Genomic DNA, 26,284 nt, shown 5'->3' with positions numbered 1-26,284 from the left:
GAGACTGGTGCCTAGCATACTCGGCAACACGAGACAATCTAACCTAAGTCGGCTCGGTAGGAGGCCACGAGCGCCTCTGCCTCGGATGTGGCCCTTGCAAGTTCAGCGGCCAACCGAGTCTCGAGCTCTTTAACCTTCTGGGCTCGGGCCAGGTTCTTCACCTTCACACTTTGGAGTTGATGCTTAACCGAAGACAGTTGGTCCCGAACCGCATCTTTCTCCTAGGCGAGACGGTTCATGCTCTGCTTCCACCTCAAAGTCTCTGCCTCTTTCATCTTGGCCTCCTCACGAAGCTGCTCAACCAATTCGACCTTCTACTGATCCTACTGGATCAAAGTGTTAGTCGCCAATATCAAGTTAATACATAACAAGCTCCCAAAAATTTACATTACCCGTTCAATGAGCTCGATCTGATCTTGATGAGCTCTTGTCAGCTCGGCTCGAATACTTATGATCTCCTCTTATTTTTGCACATAGAGGAGTTTGAGGGCATCTCTCTCCTCCATAAGCTTTTTGAGATCAGCATCACATCGAGCCAGCTCAGCCCGATATTTGGAGGACGCTTCTCGATGGAGCATCATAGCCTGTGCAGAAAGAAAGGAAATCAGACTTAGAGAAATAAGAACAAACGCAAGCATGGTAACATCATCGACCACAGGTAAAACTCACTTAGTTCAGAAGCCGCTGAGCCTCATAGAAAATGAGTGATGCGTCCAGGTCGGAAACATCATCGACCCCCACGAAGCAACCATGAAATATATCATCCCCTTCGGGGGCCGTCCCCACATCGGGTGTCCCCAAGGACCGGACATCCTAAAATTGCCCCTTAGAGAACGTGGGGCCAGGAGGCGAATCATCAATGTTAATTGCCCCAAGCAAGTCACTTTGGGCATTCTCTTCTTTTTGAAGGGCCTCAGAACTAGAATCTTTGAGCACACCCACCGGTTGCTCGTCACAGAAGGAGGCATCCTCAACACCCGATGACTCGGGGACTTTGCTCGGACCTTCCTTCGAGATCACCTCGGTTTGCGGCTGAACTTCCTCGATCGTCACCGGCTCAGCACTTATTGAAACTTCGATGCCCTCCCTCTTCCGAGCCAACAACATGAAGTCGACATCTTCTCCTTCATCGCCTTCATCTCGTAGCGTTTGGACTACATCGGTAGGCAGAACAAGGAGATTAGTTTTCGACTTTCAAGCCATGCTTTTCTTAGGCTTTGGGGTATCTGGTGGTGAGGCCCTTCTCCTTTTCTTGTCTTTGGTCGGCTTCGGGACCTCCTCTTCCCGAGGGGAGGCGACCTCATAACGACATTATCTTCAAGACCTGTATGAGAAGAAATCAAGTTAAAAGGAAGTATTTCACAGGAAAGCATCAAACACGAACAGGGGAACTTACCATGATTCTTGGCCTCCCATCGATCCTTGGCCAAATCATGCCATGAGTGCTCAGCATACGAAGAGGTTGAAACCAGTTGTCGAACCCAACATGCAAAGTCCGGGACTGCACCAGGAAACCAGGGGAAGCTGCACTATAAAGAAGAATATAGATGAGAAGAGGTAAAGGAAACATAACAAGTAATCAAACATTATCACTGAAGTTCTACTCACACTTCATGTTCCATTCTTCGGGGAATGGCATCTTCTCGGCGGGGATTAAATCGGAGGTCCTGATTCGGATAAACCGGCACATCCATCCCCGGTCCTTGTCCTCGTATATGCTTGAGAATAGCACCTTCGTGGCCCAGCGCTGAAGCCTTATTAGTCTACCCCGATAAAAGGCAGGGGCTGTATAGCCTAATGAGATGATCAAGGGTGAAAGACATCCCCTCGATCTTGCTCGAGAAGAATCTGAGCAAAATGACAAATGCGTCAAAAAAGGGGTAGATCTGGCCTAGGGTTACCCGGTATTGGCGGCAGAAGTCGATTATGATAGGATCGACGGAACCCAGTGTAAAAGGGTAAGTATACACACTTAAGAACCCTTTCACAAAAGTGGTGATGTCCTCTTCGGGGGTAGGAACTAACACCTCTTTATTCTCCCAGTGGCAGTCCTTTTTAATTTGCTCGAGATCGCCTTCGGATATCGAACAGATGTATCTAGACATGGGCTCGCATCAGCCAGGAACCGAAAAGGGTTTGTTGACTTTAAAGTCGGAAATGAGTTCACATGGCCCGGGGATGCACTCTTCGATACGTGGCTCCACCGGTGTTTTGTCACCGGCCGACCGCGATGAGGAGGCCTTTTTTCCTTGAGTAACGGTCTTTGATATTTTTGCCATTGCTATATGAAGTTTAAGGAAGAAAAAGGCGGAATTTGCGTTTTAATAAGAGATTGGCAAACGAAAACCGACAAAGTTGATGAACTTGTAGAGAATATAAGAGCTTTTGAAGATTAGAAGAAGTTTGAAAGTAAAGTCTGAAAAGATTATGAAGGTAGACTATTTATAATAGCCACTTTGACGGTTTGAAAGCACTGGTGGCCGACCATCAAGTGGCGTTAATTAATGACCTTGGGAACTGCGCAGACGCGACGCTTCAATCGCTTCTGTCGCTTACGTCACAATGTTAACGTCATAATTAATCGAGGTATTAAATCGAAGTCTCAAATTTGTTTCTTCTCGTTACACTCCAAAAAACGAGGGGACTATTTGTATACGGTCGAAATCGGGCATACTCGATTTCGTGGGTAAGGGATTTACCTCGAGAGTAACCTCATAATAGATCGGACTCGAGCTTGAAGATAGAACATCATGCCTGAGAGATCGAAGTGTTCATTGGGATCGAGGCAGGCAACAATCGAGATCAAACATGACTGACTTCGAGTAAGCCAATAACGGAATGGTGAGATATCAGTAACCGGTCGAAGATTGCGGCGGGAATCCCGAAACCGATCAAATCAAAGCGGTTATTAGTGCCAATCATGGGATCTACTTCCGTGATTAGAGTTGTACCTTATTTAGGATTCCTCTATTATATAAAGAGGGATCCCATTCACTTGTAAAAGGGACGATCATCATTCACCGATAAGAATATACATATACGCTATTTTCTTTGTTCATCACTATTCATCACTGTTTGTTCCATCCTCTATTGTTCTTATTAACTAGCCTTGAGACTATTTCGAATCGAGGTCGAGGTGTTGTTTGCAGACCGGTTTAATTCATTTTGATGTCCAATTTATTTATTAAATTCATTATTTATGAAGTGGTACTGGGTTAAATCACATATCCTTAAAACCACAATATAAGTTTAATTGTTACTTAATTTTTAGGGTAAACATAGATACATATAGATGAATAATACTTTTACTTGGAAATTTATGTTGAATATTGTATTTTTTATTGTTATAGACATCTTATTGTCTTTCTCAATTTTGTTTAACAACTTGATGAACTGTTTTTAATTGTAAAGTTTTGGGATTCAAAAGTTTAGTGGTAAAATAATATCGTGCTACAAAGGCTAATTGCCTATAAAATAGTAAGAGATAACGAATAAAAAATTTTTGTTTAGCACTTTAGAGAAATGTATAACAAAGCATCTCTAAAAATAGTATTTTGCCCAGATAATGTGGAGTTGTATATTAGTTATAGGTAATGTGATAAAAAAAAGGAAAATAGTATAATATGTAGGTATTATAGTTAATAATATACAATTTAAATAAAGAAAGAATTTATATCAAGCAAAAGATATTCATCGATTCTAAAGTTCTAATACGAAAAGACTTAATAATAAAAAATTTAGTTGAAATTTAAAGTCTTAAATATAAGGTGATTAACTAAATAACTATTTTGTTCAGTCTGAACTTTATTTTTAAAAGGTAAAAAAGGCAAACGATATTTCGCTAAGGGCATTCGCACTTTTAATATAATATAAATAAATTAATATCTATTCATGTATTTCGGGGAGGAGGATCAGGCTATTTGGGTGGCTGATAGACTAGCCAATTCTCATGCAAATTAGCATGGAAGTGCTCAGAACTTCCAGAAACTCCGCCCTAAGTGGCAGCAAGATATGGCACGGTAAACTGTTGTTCAAAAAAAATAAAATTGAGACAGTTATGAATTCCATTCAGTTTTCTTTCTTGAAACTCCGTTTCTTATTTTTCTTTTCTTATTGTTAAGACATAAACTTATATAAATACTTAAAGTTACAATATCTTTATTAAGATTATGTTATGTCTAAATAAAGTGAAGTTAACATGTGATACATTAATGCCCATTAGCTTTCTATGTGTTTCTGATGGAGAAAAACGAAGGATGATTTCTTATTTAAGGAGGTGGTGATAGGTCCCTACACTATGCAATCTAAAAAATTACTACACCATCTAAAGTGAGTTGCTATAGTTGTAATGACCCAACCGGTCATTTTGACTTTTAGAACGTTCCCTAAAATAAAAATTTTCGTATGTGCTTTTAATGATTTATGACTTGCGGGGATGGTTGGTTCGGGATTTGGAAGTGTTTGGGTTGAAATCGGAGCACTTGGTTCCTTAAGTTGGCTTTAAAAGGCCAAGTTTGACTTCGGTCAACATTTTGAGAAAACGACCCCTGAATAGAATTTTGACGATTCCAACAGCTCCGTATGGTGATTTTGGACTTAGGAGCGTGTTCAGAATTTTATTTGGAAGTCCGTAGTTAAATTAGGCTTGAAATGGCTAAAATAGGAATTTAAGTTTTGAAGTTTGATTGGGGAGTTGACTTTTTGATATCGGAGTCAAAATCCAGTTCTGAAAAATTTGATAGCTCCGTTATGTCATTTATGACTTGTGTGCAAAATTTGAGGTCAATCGGACTTGATTTGATAGGTTTCGACATCGATTGTAGAAGTTGAAGGGCCATGTTCGAAGACAAAGGCTCGAGGGCCATGATCGAAGCCACGATCAAGGCCGAGGATCGAGGTCATGATCGAAGACCCAAGCTCGAGGGCCGTGATCGAACCACGATCGAGGCCGAGGATCGAGGGTCATGATCAAAGGCAGGGTTCGAGGGCCATGATCGAACCACGATCGAGGCTGAAGATCGAGGTCATGATCGAGGACTGCCAGGGCAGAATTATAAAGGAGGGCATTCGTCCCTTTCACTATTGTTAAAAAATTGGAGCTTGAGCAGAGGCGGTTTTTGATAGATTTTTAAGGAAAAGACATTGGGGTAAGTGATTCTAACTCGGATTTGGTTAATATACACGAATATATTATTGTTTTTACCATTTAATTAGTGTTGTTTTTAGCAACTATACCACTCGGCAGCACTTGCCTAGTGGCTAATATATAAATAAAATCCCAAAATGGGTCCAAAGCTTACAAGATGTCCAAATCAAAATAGAAATTGCATGAAGCTACTAGCTATTAAAAAGATAAAAAAGCTAAAATTTAATGAACTAGCTATTACAACATTAGGCATTCCAAATCCCACAAATGACTTGTCTTCAAAGAGCTTATTAAAAGACCTGGAAAGTACCTCAGCTGACAGAATGAACAATGCTAGAGATAGGGGATACCCTGCTTTCACACCCCTTGTCGACTTAAAGAACCCTGAGGACTGCCCATTCACCAATACTGAATACCAGTTATTTGACATCAAGTCCCACACCATGTTGATGAAGTGTTCAAAAAATCCCATCCTCCGTACCACATCCAATAAGTACTTCCATGAAACCCTATCATAGGCCTTAGCCATATCAAGCTTGATCACCACATTAGCTGGCTTTCCCCTTAACCTTATGTCAGTGATAATTTCTTGAGTCAATAAGATGTTCTCAAATATACTCCTACCCTTTACAAATCTGGATTGATTAGGAGTTATTAGAGATGGCAAACAACTCTCCAATTTGTCATGTAACACCCTAGACAAGACCTTGTTAATGAATTTGCTCAAACTAATAGGTCTTAAGTCAGAGAAGGTCTCAACTCTAGGTTTCTTGGGCAGCAACACTAGATTGGTGTGAGTGATGGATTTAGGCAATACAACTCCTCCATAGAAGTGTAGCACCATGTTGTGTATATCAGTACCAATAACATCTCAGCATGTTTGATAAAACAGGCCAGTGAATCCATCAGGACCACTAGCACTCTCCCCACTAAGCTCAAAAATTGATGCCCTTACTTCTTCAATTGTTGGCAATCTGCTAAGTTCCAAATTATGATCCATAGTAACCATTGAAGGTACATTATTGAGAAAGGAAAATTTAGAAGCATCACCTTCATTTGTGAACTGTTTTTTATAGAAGTCCACTGCAGCTGTAGCCAATTGCTCATGGTCTTCAATCCATACCCCACTGCCACTTTTGATCCTCTTCAGTTGCAATTTCTTTCTTTTGCCATTGACATGATTGTGAAAGAAACTTGTATTCCTATCTCCTTCAGCAAACCAAGTCATCCCAGCTTTTTGCTTCCAATACTGCTCCTCAATACTCAAGTATTTCTTCAATTCAGATTGAGCCTTTTGAAGCACAATCCTATTCTCAGTTGTAGGCTCTTCTTCAAACAACATCTCCTTCACCCTAACAATGTCCTCCAAAATAGCCAATTGCTTGAAGATATCACCAAATGTTTCCCTACTCCATTTTGAGAGTGCTGCCTTCACCCTCTTGATATTCTGCTTGAACATCAAAAATAGATCCCCTATGAAATCAGCTTCCCAATTCTTCCTCACCACATCCATAAATGTAGCATGCTTTGTCCAAAAGTTCAAGAATCTCAAAAGCTTGACAAAATTTGTTGTCTGCACCCCACATGTCATTAGCAATGGTGCATGATCTGATCCAGTTCTGATTAGATGCTCAACTTCAATAGTTGGCAACATGTTCTGAAATGGAAAATTCACAAAAATCCTATCCAATCTCTTGAATATACACTCAGCATTGGATCTCCCATTTCACCATGTGAATGGACTTCCTTTGTACCCTTGCTCAAATAAACCACAAGAGTTTACACAAAATGCAAAATCCTCATATTCAGGAGGGTGTACTGGAAGTCTCCCTATTTTCTCATCTTCATGCAATATCACATTGAAATCCCTTCCTACCAACCATGGTAATTCCATATCACTTGCTAAGTAATACAAGTGATCCCACAAATCCAACATCTCCATTGCTGAATATTTTGCATAAACAAATGTCATCATCATGTGTTGTCCCAGGTCATGGTGAAACACTCTCATAGTCACCTTTTGCTCAGTATCCTCCACTAATTCTCATTCCACCACTGCATCGAAGAACAACCATATTTGCCCATTAATATTTGTATAAGTAGTCTCCATACTCAACCTCCTTTTATATCTACCAATGAATTCCTTCTTTTGAAAAGGCTCCATCAATGTAACTACACAAAAATTATGCTCCCTATTCATGTTGATCACCCTAGGAAAAGCCTGTTGTGTATTCACAAACCTTCTGTTCCATATTAATGTTTTGATCATCATCATTTAGATAGAGAAGCTGCCCTCTTGGGCATTATTCTTGAAGGTTGTGGTGGATCTTTACTCTGATTATTCTTAGTTTGTTTTACCTCCTTTAGCACTAGTTGTGGGTGATAAATACCCTTCCCTAGCCACTTGTTTGAAGTTTTCTGCAGTTGATTCATCATCTCCTTCATCCTCCATTGGATTTTGTCTCAATAAGTCTTCATCAATTAGTATCACATTGTGTGTAACTAAATCATGTAAATGTTGTAGAGGAGTCTTAAGTGGAACATTAAGATGTAGCTGCATAATTTGATCAGTGCCAGATTCCATAGGCACTTCCTCTATTTCCCTCGATGCTCTTGGAACTATTGCCCGCTCATCAGCATATTCATACTCCTTGAATTGTAGCTCATAGACACTGCCTAGCCCAGGAGTTACTGTGGCAGTTTGCTATGAATGCACTGTTCTAGTGAGCTCACCACCCTTACCATTGCCTGAAATTTGGTCTGAACCCACTATATCATCCCTAATATTCACATTAACATATCCATCAAATTTGTTCTTCTATGCATACACCGGAACACCATCTACATATGCCAATATCTCTCCAGTTGCACTAAGGTTGGGGTTTACTATAGCTGCCTCATCAGGTGAACCTGGCTTTAGGCCTGGCGTCGCCAGCCTAACGCCTGGTGAGCCTGGCTTTAGTCCTGGCATCGCCAGCCTAACGCCTGGGGAGCCTGGCTTTAGGCCTGGCGTCGCGAGGCTGACGCCCGGTAAGCCTAACTTTAGACCTGGCATCGCCAGCCTATCGCCATGTGAGCTTGGCTTGTTGTCCTTCTTCACCTTGACTTCTGTTGTCTTTGTTGTGCCTAGCTGATCATCCTTAACCTCAACTACATCACTCCATAAGACCTTTGTAGAGTTTACCTCATCAAGATCCTCAATCTGCCCAGAATCTTTAAATGTTTGAGATAGAATCTCATGACAAGATTGGTTTGTGGTCACATTGAGTTGTTTTAGCTCCTCATTGCTAGTCCCAAACATTCTATGAACCCAGTCGATTGTGGGTTCCTTATTAGACCTTTAATCAGTAAGTTGAGCACTAGGAGCACTAGAATTAGCCTTAGCTAATTCTTGATCATCTTTAGGAGCTGAAGACTGGATCCCAGATGGAATAGGGTTACCATTATGCTCATTTTCCACCACCTTCTCGACTGCTTCCTTCTTCACACGCTTATGTTCCTCTTGAGTATTAACTTTCTTTTCCTTCTCCTGGCCCTTCTTAGCTTGCTTTTCCCTATGTTCCTTCTTCTTACCATTGCTATGATCCTCACCTTTGCCTTCAGTAATTTGTAGAGTAAGCTGATGAACTTCCTCAACCTCTAGTGCATTAAACTTGTTCTTGGTTGCAACTTCCTCAACTTTGGCCTTCCTTTTACCCATGTCAGCTTCCTTTCCTTGTTTGTTATCAACAATGTGACCCCTATTATCTCATTGGTATTTGTTCTTCCTTGCTTGCATCCATTCCTGCTTGGCATGATTAGTAGTAAGCTTACCAACCACCTTTCCACTAGTTAGGACCTTTGTTGAATTTGCAGCAGTCCCAATTGCATCAGAACTCATCACAACTGCCTTCTTCTTGCTTTGTTCCTCAACACCTTTTTCAAATCTTTTGTGTAATTCAGGATGAATTACCCAGCATTCTACCTCACTATGCCCCTATTTGTTGCAAGGTTTGCAGTATTTTGGCATATAATCATACTTAATCTTGATCCACTTGAACTCTTTTGGTCCAGATTCATTAGCTTCTTCCACAATCTTAATACGATGAGGGAACTTATTTAACAAGTTAACTTCCACCTTCACCTTGCACAACTAGGTCTAGTCCCATTTTGAGTGGCTAGGTCTACATGTAATGGATTACCAACTGCACGAGCTAAGGAAAATACACATTCCTTTCCAAAGAAATTAGGAGGCAGTTCTGGAAAGCTAATCCAAGCAATGGCAATGGGAGTCTCTTCATCAGGTGTCCACCATGGATTCCATTTTGTACAACGCATCTGCCACATGTCTGACTGAGCTTTTAAATAAAAAGCTGGCTTTAAAAGAAGATGAACATAGTCCTCCAATAAAGACAGCATAATCAACACATGATTATCTTCAATTAAACCAACTGAGCAATGGACTTTAATCTCACATTGAATTGGAATCACTTTACGTAATTCACTAATAGCAGGCTTCCCATACAAAAATTTCCCAAGAATTGCAAGTAGAAGTCCTTGTTGTATGATAGATTGCTTCACTTCTTATTTCTTCCACTTCACAACTGGTTCTCCGTGAAGGAACTCAACTGATTTCAATGGCAGCGTAGCGAAGGTTTGCATAGGGGCATTAATGGCAGTAGGTTTTAAAAGTTTTGAGTAATCCATGGATTGGGGATTGTTGTTTGTTGTCGTAGATGATTGGGCGATGGGCTGCACTGAAGCTTGGGCAGCAGTCATCGCAGGAGGATTGGTTGAACTCGGTGTCAAAATCTTTGAGTAATCTAGAGTTTGTGGATTGATAGTTGGTGTTGTTTGTGGTTGGGCGATGTTGGAGGAGGGCAGACCAGTCGGAAAAGATGGCTGGTCGCCGGCCATCGTGGCCATTGAAGCTCAAACTCACAGCTTTCCGCGATGAACAGTAAGCGATGCTACTATTCACTACACTATAGTAGTGAAACAATAGCGAAATCACTGTTCGCGCCACTGTTTGGCACTATTCACCGTACTGTTTTGTACTGTAGCGGCCGTTCGCTCACCGCTACAGTGCGGCGGAATGTTGAGAGAAAAATTCTAGAGAGAGAATGTTTTAGGGTTGGATTTTATTTAATTAGTGTTTTGAGATTGAAATTTGGAAATTTTTTAGAAATCTCATAGAAACAAATTTTTGAGATTTCTATATCGATTCAGAGTCGTATTTGAGTGAAACTAGTATGGTTGGACTCATAATTGAATGGGTTGTCGGATTTCTAACTTTCGCCGGATTCTGAGACGTGGGGCCCACAGACGAATTTTTAATTAATTTCAGAAATGTTATTGAAAATATAGTATTTTCTTATGAAATTGATTCTATAATTTTTGGTGACTATATTGAATTATTTTTTGTTAGATTTGAGCCATTCAGAGTTGGATAATCAAGGAAAGAGTCTACTAGTAGATTAAATTGGAGCAAGACGAGGTAAGTCTCTTGTCTTATCTTGTAAGGGGGAAATTATCCCATAGGTAATTAAAGTAATAATTGTTGCTAATTGTGGGGGCTACGAATGCACGAGGTGACGAGAGTCCGTGCGTAGCTACTATTAATGCTAAAGTCCGGGTAGTTTAGGACTCAAAGCATATATATATATATATATATATATATATATATATATATATATATATATATATATATATATATATATATATATATATATATATATATATATATATATATATATATATATATATATATATATATATATATATATATATATATATATATATATATATATATATATATATATATATATATATATATATATTAAAAGATGAAAATCTCATATGCTTAATTTTCTGTTTAAATTTATTAATTGTTAAAAACATTGTTCATTCCTCCCGAATTTATCTTATTATAAATATACTCTCCTTCTGAAGGTACATAAGATAATGTCCTCCTTTCTTGTAGAGCGGGCCGCATGCTTCGGTAGGATAGATACATCTATGGATTGCGCCGCACGTCCCTCGGCAGTGTACATGACACTCTGGATCGGGTCGTACGACCTCGGCAAAAATGGTGCCTAATAATAATAATTACACGATACCTTAATAATTTATTGCAGCTTGTGAAACTAATTGATAAATTTGAAATCTTTGGAATTTAAAAAATTAATTATCTCTGCTTGTTAAGGAATTATTGTTATTCCTATAAATGAGGCTAATTGATAAATTGGAAATTTACTGGAATTGAAGGAATTTAATTAGTATATTGAGAATTGTTGCATTTGAAGGAATTTAATTATTTATGCTGGTTAAAGAAAATCATTATAAATTCTATAAATCATGTTGAAAGAGATATTGCTATTTTTATTTTATTTTTTTTATTATTTATTGACTCTTAGTGAGTGTCAAAGTCGGCCATCTCGTCTCTACCACTTCGAGATTAGGCTTGATACTTACTGGATACACGTTGTTTACGTACTCATGCTACACTTGCTGCACTCTTTGTGCTGGATTTGAGGCAGGTACTAGTGGAGGACCTATCATCTTACACCCGTGTTATCCAGAGGCGTAGTGGTGAGCTGCCTTTCTGAGCCGTTCTGCAGCTACCCGTGTCTCTCCTTGTATTTTCATTCTGTCTATTTTTATTCCAAACAATATTTAGAGTTTTGTATAATCTACTAGATGCTCATACACTTGTGATACCAGGTCTTGGCACACACATTGGTAGAATTTGGAATTGTATTATTTTCTTGGTGGTGAGAACGCGCTCTAATGAGGTTCCAGACCAGGGAAGAGCTACTCCCTCAGTTGCTAGAGGCCGAGGGAGGGCTCCAGCCTGTGGTAGGGGAGAGGACGTCCCAGGACTGTTCCAGTTATGCCGCCAGTGGGTCCAGCTCAGAACCCCATTATTGATGAACAAGGTGAGGTGCCTGTGGCAGTGCCAGCTCCGGTGGATTTCACATCTGCACCGGGATTTCTGGATGTCATGGGTCGTATGTTGTGGTTCATGGACAATATGACCCAGGCCGGTTTATTTCCGGCAGACCCAGCCATATCTCAGGCGGGCGGGGGAGCACAGACCCCTACCGCGTAGGCTTATGGACAGGCAGCTATTGTATATCAAACCCGGGGTGCACTACCTGTGGGTGGAGCCCAGTCAGTGGCAACAGCTACACCTGAGCCCAGGCCAACTGCAACCGCTGATCCTCAGAAACTATTGGACAGATGGACTAGACTACATCCTCCTGTATTTGGGGGTGAGCGACATGAGGATCCCCAGGATTTCATTGATCGGTGCAAGGATAGACTGTACAACATGAGGATATTGGAGTCTCATGGGGTAGACTTTGCTACATTTCAGCTAGAGGGCAGAGCCCGTTGATGGTGGTAGTCTTATGTTCTTGGCAAACCAGAAGATTCTCCTCCCATGACTTGGGACAGGTTCACCCGTATCTTCCTGGACAGGTATATTCCACCCTCCCAGAGGGAAGAGTTACGGTTTTAGTTTGAGCAGATGTCAGTGACCGATTAAGAGGCGAGGTTCTCTGAGTTATCTCGCCATGTACTTATGATACTCCCTACTGAGGCGGAGAGAGTGCGGAGGTTTGTTGCGAGTTTACATACTTGCATTTGGGCCACTATGGCTCGAGAGGTTGAGATGGGTACTTTTTATGAGCTGGTCGTAGAGATAGCCCACAGGATTGAGGGTGTTCGTCAGCGGAGCCGAGAGCAGGTTATGAGAGATAAGCGGTTCAGGTATTCTGGAGAGTTTAGAGGTTCTCCGTCTAGGGGTAGAGGTCAGTTCGTGAGAGGGCAGTCCAGCAAGCCCCTATATCCAGCACCACCGCCTCTTCAGGGTGCTCCAGTGCGACCTTATTTCAGTGCTATACTAGAGAGTTCTTATCACTCACCAGCTATTCAGGGTCCTTCTATTCGGTATTCAGGTCCCCAGGGCCAGACACTTAGTCAGCAGGCCATCGCACCAAAGAGTTGTTACGAGTACGGGGATCCTAGTCACATACGGAGATTTTGCCCCACGCTTCGTGGTAAACTAGTGCAACAGGGTCAGCTGCCTATGATTACCGGACCGGTTGCTCCACCGGTTGTCCGATCACCAAGAGGTGGAGGACAAGTGGGTAGGGGCCATCCTAGAGGTGGAGGTCAACCAGGCGGAGGCCAGACAGTTTGCGCTCTAGCTCGGTTCTATGCTTTTCCAGCTAGACCAGATGCAGAGGCCTCAGATGCCGTGATTACATGTATTATTTCTGTTTGCGGCAAAGATGCCTCAGTATTATTTGATCCAGGATCTACGTATTCATATGTGTTATCTCTATTTGCTCATTTCCTAGGTGTTTCTCGTGAGTCCTTGAGTACTCCTATTTATGTGTCCACTCCTGTGGGCGATTCTATTATTGTGAACCAGATCTACCAGTCTTGTATTATTACATTCTGTGGTTATGAAACTAGATCAGATCTTCTACTGCTTGAGATGACTAACTTTGAAATTATTCTAGGCATGGACTGGTTATCTCCATATCATGCTATTCTAGATTGTCATGCCAATACTATTACATTGGCTATTCCAGCATTGCCTAAGCTGGAGTGGAAGGGTTTGTCTGTTAGTTCATTTAATCGAGTTATTTCTTTTATAAACGCTCAACACATGGTTGAGAAGAGTTGTTTAGATTATCTAGCTTATGTTCGGGATACTACTGCAGAGACTTCGGCTATTGATTCAGTGCCTGTAGTTCGGGAGTTCTCCGATGTATTTCCTTAAGATCTTCCAGGTATGCCACCTGATCATGATATTGATTTCTGTATTGACTTGGCCCCAGATACCTGGTCTATATCTTTCCCACCGTATCACATGGCTCCGAAAGAATTGAAAGAACAGCTTGAAGAGTTACTATCCAAATGGGTCGTCAGACCGAGTGTATCGCCTTGGGGTGCACCAGTATTATTTATGAAGAAGAAGGATAGAACAATGCGGATGTGTATTGATCATCGCCAATTGAACAAAGTCACTATTAAGAGCAAGTACCCATTGTCGCGTATTGAAGATCTATTTGACCAGTTGCAGGGTGCTAGGGTGTTCTCTAAGATCGACTTGAGGTCGGGGTACCATCAGTTGAAGATTCGGGATTCAGATGTTCCAGAGACTGCTTTCCGGACTAGATATGGTTATTATGAGTTTCTGGTAATGTCCTTCGGTTTAACTAACGCCCCGACAACGTTTATGGATTTGATAAACAGGATATCTAGGCCATATATTGATTCGTTTGTCATTGTCTTCATTGATGACATCTTGATCTACTCGCACAGTAAGGAGGAGCACGAGCAGCATATGAGAGTAGTGCTTCAGACGTTGTGGGAACAAAATCTATATGCTAAGTTCTCTAAATGTGAGTTTTGGCTAGATTCTGTAGCATTTTGGGAGCATATTGTATCGGGTGAGGGTATTAAGGTTGATCCCAAAAAGATTAAGGCAGTGTAGAGTTGGCATCATCCCACTTCGGCAACTTAGATCAGGAGTTTTCTGGGTTTAGTAGGTTATTATCGTCGGTTCGTGGAAGTTTTTTCATCTATTACAGCACATTTGACCAAATTAACCCAGAAGGGTGATCCGTTCCAATGGTCTGATGATTGTGAGGTGAGCTTTCAGAAGCTCAAGACAGCATTGACTACAGCACCAGTGTTAGTGTTGCCTTCCGGTTTGGGGATGTATACAGTGTATTATGACGTTTCACATGTTGGCTTGGGTTGTGTATTGATGCAGGAAGGGTGAGTTAATGCATATGCTTCACGTCAGCTGAAGCCCCACGAGAAGAATTATCCGGTATATAATTTGGAATTAGCTGCGATTGTTCACGCTCTTAAGATTTGGAGGCATTATCTTTATGGGGTGTCTTGTGAAGTTTACACTGATCATCGCAGTTTACAGCATTTGTTCAAGCAGAGGGACCTAAATTTGAGGCAGCACAGATGGCTGGAATTGGTGAAAGATTATAATATTACTATCCTATATCATCCGGGAAAGCAAATGTAGTTGCAGACGCCTTGAGTAGAAAGGCGGAGAGTATGGGTGGTTTGGCTTTCATTTCAGCAGAGGAGAGGCCATTAGCTTTGGATATTCAGTCCTTGGCCAACAGACTTGTGCGGCTGGATATTTCAGAGCCCAGACGAGTCCTTGCATGTATTGTAGCTCAGTCTTCACTATTTGAGCAGATCAAGGCTCACCAGTGTGATGATCCCCACTTAATGGTTCTTCGAGAAACGGTACTACGGGGTGGTGCCAAGGAAGTTACTATTGGAGCGGATGGTGTTCTGCGACTCCATGAGTTACTAATGTGGATGGACTGAGGAAAATGATCTTAGAGAAGGCACACAATTCTCGGTAATCTATTCATCCAGATGCTACAAAGATGTATCATGACCTGAGTCAGCATTATTGGTGGCGACGAATGAAAAAGGACATAGTTGAGTACGTAGCTAGGTGTCTAAATTGCCAGCAAGTTAAATATGAGCACCAGAGGCCAGGTGGCCTACTTTAGCAGGTAACTATACCATAGTGGAAATGGGAACGCATCATTATGGACTTTGTAGTCAGGTTGCCGCAGACCTTGCAGAAGTTTGATGCAGTTTAGGTTATTGTCGACAGGTTGACCAAGTCGGCACACTTTATTCCTGTTGTGACTACATATACTTCAGAGAGTTTGGCCCAGATATATATTCAGGAGATAGTTCGGTTGCACGACGTGCCAATTTCTATCATATCAGATAGAGGCCCTCAGTTTACTTCACATTTCTGGAGAGCAGTACAAAGTGAATTGGGGACCCGTGTAGAGCTCAGCACAGCCTTTCATCCGTAGATTGACGAGCAGTCAGAGCAGATAATTCAGATTTTGGAGGATATGCTCAGGGCATGTGTGATTGACTTTGAAGGTTAGTGGGATTGTTTCTTGCCTTTGGCCGAGTTTGCTTATAATAACAGTTACCAATCCAGCATCGAGATGGCTCCATTTGAGTCTTTATATGGTCGGTGATTTCGTTCCCCCATCAGATAGTTTGAGCCCGGTGAGGCTAAGTTATATGGTACTGATTTGGTGAAGGATGCCTTGGAAAAGGTAAAGTTGATTCAGGAGCGACTTCGTACAGCGCAGTCCAGACAGAAGAGTTACGCAGATTAGAAAGCGCGTGATTTATCATTTATGATGGGTGAAAAAGTTCTCTTGAAAGTTTCGCCGATGAAGGGAATCATGAGATTTGGGAAGAAGGGAAAATTTAGCCCAAGGTTTATAGGCCCATTTGAGGTTTTGAGACGAGCTGGGGAGGTTGCTTATGAGCCTGCATTGCCTCCCAGTCTATCAGGAGTTCATCCGATTTTCCATGTATCTATGCTACGGAAGTATCATGCTGACCTATCACATGTGCTAGACTTCAGCACAGTTCAACTAGATAATAGTTTGGGCTATGAAGAAAAACCAGTTTCCATTGTTGATAAACAGGTTCGCCAGTTGAGGTCCAAGAGGATTTATGCAGTAAAAGTCCAGTGGAGGGGCCAACCAGTCGAGGAAGCGACTTACGAGGCTGAGGAAAACATGCAGAGCAGATATCCACACTTGTTCATCACTTCAGGTACAATTCTAAACCCGTTCGAGAACGAACGTTTGTTTAAGAGGTGGAGAATGTAATGACCCAACCGGTCATTTTGACTTTTAGAACCCCGTTTCCTAAAATAAAACTTTCCGTATGTGCTTTTAATGATTTATGACTTGCGGGGATGGTTGGTTCAAGATTTGGAAGTGTTTGGAATGAAATCGGAATACTTGGTTCCTTAAGTTGGCTTTAAAAGGCTAAGTTTGACTTCGGTCAACATTTTGAGAAAACGACCCCGGAATAGAATTTTGACGATTCCAACAGCTCCGTATGGTGATTTTTAACTTAGAAGCGTGTTCGAAATTTTATTTGGAAGTCCGTAGTTAAATTAGGCTTGAAATAGCTAAAATAGGAATTTAAGATTGGAAGTTTGATCGGGGAGTTGACTTTTTGATATCGGAGTCCGAATCCAGTTCTGAAAATTTTCATAGCTTCATTATGTCGTTTATGACTTGTGTACAAAAGTTGAGGTCAATCGGACTTGATTTGATAGTTTTCGACATCGAATGTAGAAGTTGGAAATTTTAAGTTTCATTAAGCTTGAATTGGAGCATAATTCATGGTTTTAGCGTCGTGTTATGTTATTTGAGGTTTCAAATAAGTTCATATGATGTTTTAGGACTTGTTGGTCTATTTGGATGAGGGCCCGAGGGCCTCAAGTGAGTTTCAGATGGTTAACGGATCAAAAGTTGGACTTAAAACAATTGCTGCAATCTTTCCTTTCTACTGGAAATTTTGGGCTGTGATCGAGCCCAAGATCGAGGCCCCAAGATCGAGACCCAAGATCGAGGCCATGATCGAGGGTCATGATCGAAGGCATGGCTCGAGGGTCATGATCTAAGGCCCATGCTCTAGAGCCATGATCGAAGACAAAGGCTCGAGGTCCATGATTGAAGCCACGATCGAGGCCGAGGATCGAGGCCATGATCGAGGCCGAGGATCGAGATCATGATCGAAGACCCAGGCTCGAGGACCATGATCGAACCACGATTGAGGCCGAGGATCGAGGCCGAGGATCGAGGGTCATGATCGAAGGCAGGGCTCGAGGGCCATGATCGAACCACGATTGAGGCCGAGGATCGAGGGCTGCCTCGGCAGAATTATAAAGGAGGGCTTTCATCCCATTCGCCATTTTTAACAAATTGGAGCTTGAGCAGAGGCGATTTTTAATAGATTTTCAAGGAAAAGACATTGGGGTAAGTGATTCTAACTCAGATTTGGTCAATATATATGAATATATCATTGTTTTCACCATTTAATTAGTATTTTGAGATTGAAATTTGGGAAATTTTTAGAAATCTCATAGAAACGAATTTTTGAGATTTTTGTATCTATTTGGAGTCGGATTTGGAGAAAATTGGTATGGTTGGACTCGTAATAGAATGGGTCTTCGGATTTCATAACTTTCGCTGGATTCCGAGATGTGGGCCCCACAGACGAATTTTTAATTAATTTTGGAAATTTTATTGAAAATGTAGTAATTTCTTATGAAATTGATTCTATAATTTTTGGTGACTGTATCGAATTATTTTTGGTTATATTTGAGCCATTCATAGTTGGATAACTGAGGAAAGGGTCTACTAGTAAATTAAATTGGAGCAAGACGAGGTAAGTCTCTTGTCTAATCTTGTGAGTGGGAAATTACCTCATAGGTGATTAAGATTAAATAATTGTTGCTAATTGTGGGGGCTATGTACGCACGAGGTGACGAGAGTCCGTGCGTGGCTACTATTAATGCTAAAGTCCGGGTAGTTTAGGACTCAAAGCATGTATTACTTGTATAAATTGTATTCTTTGATTAATTAATATTAATTGATATATATGAATATATTGTGAATTGTTTGATAAAGATATTAAAGGATGGAAATCTCATATGCTTAATTTTTGTTTAAATCAATTAATTGTTAAAAGAAATTATTCTCCTCCCAAATTTATCTTATAATAAATATACTCTCCTAAAAAAAATTGTTCATTCCTCCCGAATTTATCTTATTATAAATATACTCTCCTTCCGGGGGTACATAAAAAAATGTCCTCCTTTTTTGTGGAGCGGAACGAACGCCTCGGCAGGATAGATGCATCTATGGATCGCGCCGCACGTCCCTCGACAGTGTACATGACACTCTGGATCGGGCCGTACGACCTCGGCAGAAATCATGCCTAATAATAATAATTACACGATACCTTGATAGTTTATTGCAGCTTATGAAGCTAATTGATAAATTAAAAATCTTTGGAATTTAAAGAATTAATTATCTCTGCTTGTTAAGGAATTATTGTTATTCCTGTAAATGAGGGTAATTGATAAATTGAAAATTTATAATTTAATTAATATATTGAGAATTGTTGCATTTGAAGAAATTGAATTATTTCTGTTGGTTAAAGAAAATCATTGTAAATTCTATAAATCATGTTGATCTAGATATTGCTATTTTTATTTTATCTATTATTATTTATTGACTCTTAGTGAGTGTCAAAGTCGGTCATCTCGTCTCTAACACTTCGAGATTAGGCTTGATACTTAATGGGTACACGTTGTTTACGTACTCATGCTACACTTGTTGTACTTTTTGTGCAGGATCTGAGGCAGGTACTAGTGGAGGACCTATCATCTTACAGCCACGTTATCCAGAGGCGTAGTGCTGAGCTGCCTTTCTGAGCCGTTCTGTAGCTACCAGTATCTCTCCTTGTATTTTCATTCTGTCTATTTTTATTCCAGACAGTATTTAGAGTTTTGTATAATCTACTAGATTCTCATACACTTGTGACACAAGGTCTTAGCACACACATTGGTAGAATTTAGAATTGTATTATTTTCTTGAATTTAAGTTAATCTGTATCTTTTCTAATTTCTTGAATATTGCTAGTAAAATAATAAAATTACTTAGGAAATTATTCTGAAAATAATTGATATATGTTTAATTTATTTGTTGGCTTGCCTAGCTGTAGTGTTGGGCGCCATCATGACCTACAGGTGAAATTGGATCGTGACAATAGTGTAGAAGTACATACACAAACACTTATCTAAAATAGCAATGGCGGAAGGTGTTGGGCTTTTAAAGTTGGTGTAGCTTATAGTGGGTGAATGGAAAATGGAGAAAAAATAAAATATTTGAGTTTCCCTCTTTGGCAAAGGGACATTGTCCCATATTGGAGGAAGACAAGACTTTTGATGGGTATATATACAATTGCTCTTCTTCTAGCTCTTAAAGAGTTAAGAAGAAGGCAAGACTCGCGCCGTCGTCGTCGTCGCCCGGTTCGGCTTCAGTTAATTCGGATTCGGATTTGATCAAAGATTGATTGATTAATTTTTTTGGACAAAATTTCTTTCAATTATTTAATTAATTAACAAAAATTTAATCCGGATTAACCCAGGACTCGTGACGCGACCCGGTCCGGTCCGTTTTCTTTTCCGGATTATTTTAAATCCGTTTTCTATTTTCCCGCAATATTTCCGTTGAAATATTCCCACTTGTTCCAAAAGCTATGGCTGTTTCTGAAAGGTTGTAAACCTTTTTAGAAATAGTGCCAAATAGTCTATAAATATGCCTTGAATCCAAGAATCTTTACTTACTAAATTTTCTGATTATCTTCTTCTTCTTCTGCACAATATTTTTGCAGTGTGTTTTATGACCATTGAGTGGTTCGAAGTTCACCCGCATTTTTTGTACCAATATACTGGTGAGTTGAATCGTTCTATCCTGGGAGGATAATATTCCAGCACCTCGGGTACTTGAGGGAAATAATTTTCTTAAGGACACACTGTGCATTCAGTGGGCTCGATTTATTCCGATATTATTTTTCAGAATTTATTTCGTCAAACTGGTTCTACTAACTTTCTATTTCAGTTTCTATTTCAGAAAGTTTAATATGTTTTTATTATTTATTACAGCAAGAGAGATTGCCTAACAGAAGGTAAGTCGATCTTCCTATTCCGCTGAGATTTTGCTCTCTATACATGTTAGACATTTTTAGGTTGTGTAAATATCTTATAGTTGGTATCAGAGCAATTTATCCTCCGCCTTGTGATTTTCAATGCAGTTTGATTTTTGGATCTGTGTTTTTGAAATATCTTGATGCAAACTAATGTTAGAAATCATGAGAGGGAATTGATCTTCTAACATCTATGTGATTCTTAATGTTATTTTGGTGACTGTTTTAAAGGGCTAAAAATATTTTAAAAGGACACATGAGTTCTGAAACTCAAGAACTCTGCCCACACGTTAGTTGGTTCCGTTGTTTTTATTTACTCATTCAATTACATCTGGTCTCACTTTACCAAGCAACCGAGAGACCCACTTTAATGTTCTAGGGGGAAATAATTAAACACCTAGATTGGAAGATATTTTATATATGAATTTACTTTATAAGGCTTCTTAGTTGGCTTATATGTATGGAAATTATGCTGCTACAAAATTTTATAGCACTTTTTAATTGTGTTAATATCGGAATGTCTATGTGCTTAATTAAGTTATAATGTCTGTTGTATGTATATTATTTGTTGTATTTTACATACAAATACGGTAAAAGTACTTGAGCACATGAAACTTAAATTTTATCACATATATATTTAGCAATAAATTTCGAATAATCTTTAGATTTAATGTCTAGTGATCCATGTAATTTTATTTAATTAAGATTTGGCAGCAACACCTTCATCAATTGAAATTACATAATATGTTTAATATCAAATAATGAAATTATAGACATTAAATTACTTCTACACTTTTGAGATTAATGTCTAAGTTATCTAAGTAATTTTATTTAATCAGTAGCCACATCACCTTTGGTTGAATACAATTTTAAGTGAAGTATCACATAAGAAAAAAAACATTAGTATTATAATTAATTATGCAAGACATAATAACTTAAGAACCTTTATTATATTTTTGAATAAATTTTTAAGATAAACTATTGAATGATATTTCATAGTTACCGGCAAGAAATATGTCACACCCCAAACCTGGGGAGGCGCGGTTGGCATCCGGTGTCGTGCTGGCCCGAGCGAACCACTCTGTAACTCATGATCGTTCGACCAAAACTAGAGCATACATAGGTCGAGTTAATTGAACTCATTCTGTTTGTAACTATCATGGGCCCATATGGCCACCACTCATAATGTACAACTGTAAGTGGGAAAATACTGTATCAATGAACCATCGTTCTTAAAACATGAATACATATGGGCCGTCAAAGCCTCTGACATATTATACAAAATGAACCTCTGTCTATAAAGCCTCTAAGATTATTTGACATCAAATGGAATAGGGTACCGGCCTACCCATAAGTCTGTAGCAAAACTCTGACACGATGACTCACAGACTCGGTTGCACTCCGAATGAGGTGGAGTTTTACCGATCCTTCGTTGAATGCTAACCTAGTCTATTATGAGGGCTCGTCAAACTGATTATCTATACCTGCATGCATGAATGCAGCGTCCCCAACAAAAGGACGTCAGTATGAATAATGTACTGAGTATGTAAGGCATAACTGAAACATATCCATAAGTGAACATTAATTAAAGAGATATAAGAATCAACCTGAATCTCTGAAGTGCCACCGTATATGCATACTTAGTATACTTATACATATAATGCTTCTCTTTGAGATTATTATCCATATCGTATGATGCATGACTGTCCAACTGATCAGTGGTAACTGCCCGACCGGCCGTAGCACGGTGGTAAATGCATAACTGCCCGACCGGGCGTAACTCGGTGGTAAATGTGTAACTGCCTAACCGGCCGTAGCACGGTGGTAAATTAATATACATGTCTGCCCAACCGACTATAGCACGGTGGTAAATGTCTAACTGCCCTACCGGCCGTAGCACAGTGATAAATGCATGAAGATGCATGTATCACTATATTATAAACATTAACATCTTTATCAAATACCTCAGTAGAGACTTAGGAACATACTTAGACATACTTGAATATAACTTTACGAGAATGAATAACATAGATATTCTGTCATGACCCCAAATTCCCTCCGTAGGAGGTCGTGATGGCACCTAGTTTCTAAGACTAGGTAAGCCTATCAATGCAGAGTAATCATAAATATCTGAAATAAATAAACTACAATACAAATAATTACAATTCTCAAAACCCGGTAGAAATAAGTCATAAGCTTCTAAGAATTTATTCTCTATGTCTCTATACATCAGAGTCTAAAGCAAATAAGGAAGACAACATAGTAAGATAGAAGGGGACTCCGGAGTCTGCGGACGCTGGCAGATATACCTCGAAGTCTCCTCGTACAACTAGTTTACTGATGCCTGGTCTGATAAGATGTACCTGAATCTGCACAAAAAGATGTGCAGAAGCAAGGTATGAGTACACCACAGCGGTACCCAGTAAGTGCCAAGCCTAACCTCGGTTGAGTAGTGACGAGGTCAGGTCAGGCCCTACTAGAAAATAATAATGGCATGGTAAAATGTTTAACAATATAATAAAATAAAATCACAATGGAAATGAATCAAGTAGCATGTCACTATTTAATTACAAAAAATAATGGCAAATAATATCTCGTAGAATCAAAACAAAATTTCTTTCAACTTTAAGAAAATCACAACAATAATCAAAGGCAACTATGGCCGTAAATCAATATCAACAAGGGCACTCACGAGGTACCGCCTCGTATTCCCAAATCATAAATAAATTCATAATATCTCATTTTCTTATCTCACCGCGGGAGCCTTCGCAATTTATTTTAAAAAAAAATATTTTTTCCGAAATAGCATCCCGCGTTTTAGCCATCCTTATCACACTGCATGACTTCTAGTAGTTCCCCCTACTAGCTACGCGTATCAAGCCACCCTTATCTCACCGCATGCGTTTCAATACCCATACCTTATACCACCGCATGTGTATCAACATCACAATATATCACAATTTGCACCTCAAGAGCTCAATTAATTTAACTTGCCAAAATACTTCAACAACAATATTTTTGCACAATAAAGAGCTCAAGGCTCATGACGATATAAATCATCAACAATATTTTTCCACAATAAAGAGCTCACGACCCATACCAACATAAATCATCAATAATACTTTTTCACAACAGAGAGCTCACGGCTCCATCACAATGAGTACGAAAATCTTACAAAACTATTCAGGAATAAGCAATTCAAGAAAATAATATTTCAAAATCTTTAATATGTTGATTTAATGTCAAATTAAATAAATAACTGTCAAATACTTCACATAAAAATAATATTTAATTTAAAGAAAATCAACTTTCAAATAATGCACAGAATAAAAGAAACCAAGTTTCAACTAAACAGGTAAAACAATTAGCAGGAAAAGGTCAAGCAAATTTAAAGTATACAAATTAAATCAATGATGGAGAATATAACAAGATTTAATAATTTAATTAATATGCAACAATGATCTTAACAAATTAAAAACATAATCCTTCACATTTAGTTTATGTACATACTCGTCACCTCGTGTACACGACTTTTATCACATTACAATTAATACCAATCCTAGGGAACATTTCCCTCACACAAGGTTAGACAAGTCACTTACCTCGACTTGCTCCAATATAACCAAGTAGTATGCCTTTTCCTCGATTTTCTGACTCCGATCGACTCGTATCTAGTCATAATTAATTCTATACAGTCAACAAAAAATTTAGGAATCAGTTTCATAAGAATATACTACATTTTTCAATAAAAATCCGAAATTAGCTCAAAAATTGCCCGTGGGGCCCACGTCTCGGAATCCGGCGAAACTTACAAAATCCGACAATCCATTCAATTACGAGTCCAACCATACCAGTTTCACTCAAATCCGACTCCGAATCGACACAGAAATCGCAAAAATTCATTTTTATGAGATTTTCTAAAATTTTACCAAATTTCCATCTCAATACACTAATTAAATGGTGAAAACAATGATATATTCGTGTATATTGACCAAATCCGAGTTAGAATTACTTACCCAAATATTTTTCCTTGAAAATCTGCCAAAAATCGCTTCTACTCAAGCTCAAGTTCATAAAAGAAATGGCAAACGGGACGAAATCCCCAATTTTATAAACTTACAGATCTGTCCGGGCTGGACTTCGATCATGGACCTTCGATCCTGGGGCTCGATCATGGCCCTCGGTCATTGCCCTCGATCATGGACCTTGGTCATGGCCTTCGATCATGGCCCTCGACCCTGGGGCTCGATCACAACCATCGATCCTGGCTATCGATCTTGGCTTCGATCTTTATGGCCATCGATCACTAGTCTTGGTCATAGCCCGCAATCCTGGGTCTTCGATCAGTGGCCTTCGATCATTGGCCTTCGAGTTTGCCTTCAATCATGGCCTTCTAGCCTGCCTTCAATCGTGGCCCTCGAGCCTTGCTTTCGATCATGGCTCTCGAGCCTGCCTTCGATCATGGCTCTCGATTTCTAAGCTCGATTTCTGGCCTTCAATTTCTGGGCTCGATTGCACAGTAGAAGAAAATTTACAGCAGCTGTTTAAGTCCCATTTTTGATCCGCTAACCATCCGAAACTCACCCGAGGCCCTCAGGACCTCACCCAAATAAACCAACAAGTCCTAAAACATCATACGAACTTATTTGAAACCTGAAATCACATCAAACAACGCTAAAATCACGAATCATGCTCCAATTCAAGCTTAATGAAACTTGGAATTTCTAACTTCTACATTCGATGTCGAAACCTATCAAATCAAGTCCGATTGACCTCAAATTTTGTACGCAAGTCAGAAATGAAATAACGGAGCTGTAAAAAGTTTCAGAACTGGATTCCGACCCCGATACCAAAAAGTCAACTCCCCGGTCAAACTTCCAAACTTTAAATTTCTATTTTAGCCATTTATATCCTAATTTCACTACGGACTTCCAAATGAAATTCCGATCATGCTCCTAAGTCCAAAATCACCATACGGAACTATTGGAATCATAAAAATTCTATTCCGGGGTCGTTTGCACATAATTCAACATCCGGTCACTATTTGAACTTAAACTTTTAATTTTTCATCAAAATTCTATATCTCGGGCTAGGGACCTCGGAATTTGATTCCGGGCATACGCCCATGTCCTAAATCACAATACGGACCTACCGGAACTGTTCATTTTCAAAATTATGGTGGAAAACAAAAAATCAAAACACTTATCCGAGTCCGTTTGCTCAATATGTTGATCAAAGTCAACTCAGTTGAGTTTTAAAGCTCTAATTCACATTTTAATCTATTTTCACATAAAAACTTCTAGGAAGATTTTACGGACTGCGCACGCAAGTCGAGTAATGATAAATAGTGCGTTTCGAGGTCTTAGAACATAGAATTAATTATTAACTTTAAAGATGACATTTTGGGTTATCTAATTCTCCACCTCTAAAACAAACGTTCGTCCTCGAACGGAGTTAGAAAAAGTACCTGAGCTGGTGAATAAGTGTGGATAACATCAGCGCAAATCATGCTCGATCTCCCAAGTTGCCTCCTCGACCGGATGACCCCTCCAC

Source organism: Nicotiana tabacum, chromosome 12, assembly GCF_000715075.1.
Source record: "Nicotiana tabacum cultivar K326 chromosome 12, ASM71507v2, whole genome shotgun sequence".
Lineage (NCBI taxonomy): Eukaryota > Viridiplantae > Streptophyta > Magnoliopsida > Solanales > Solanaceae > Nicotiana > Nicotiana tabacum.
The sequence above is the reverse complement of the archived record's forward strand: the minus strand, read 5'-3'. Positions refer to the sequence as shown.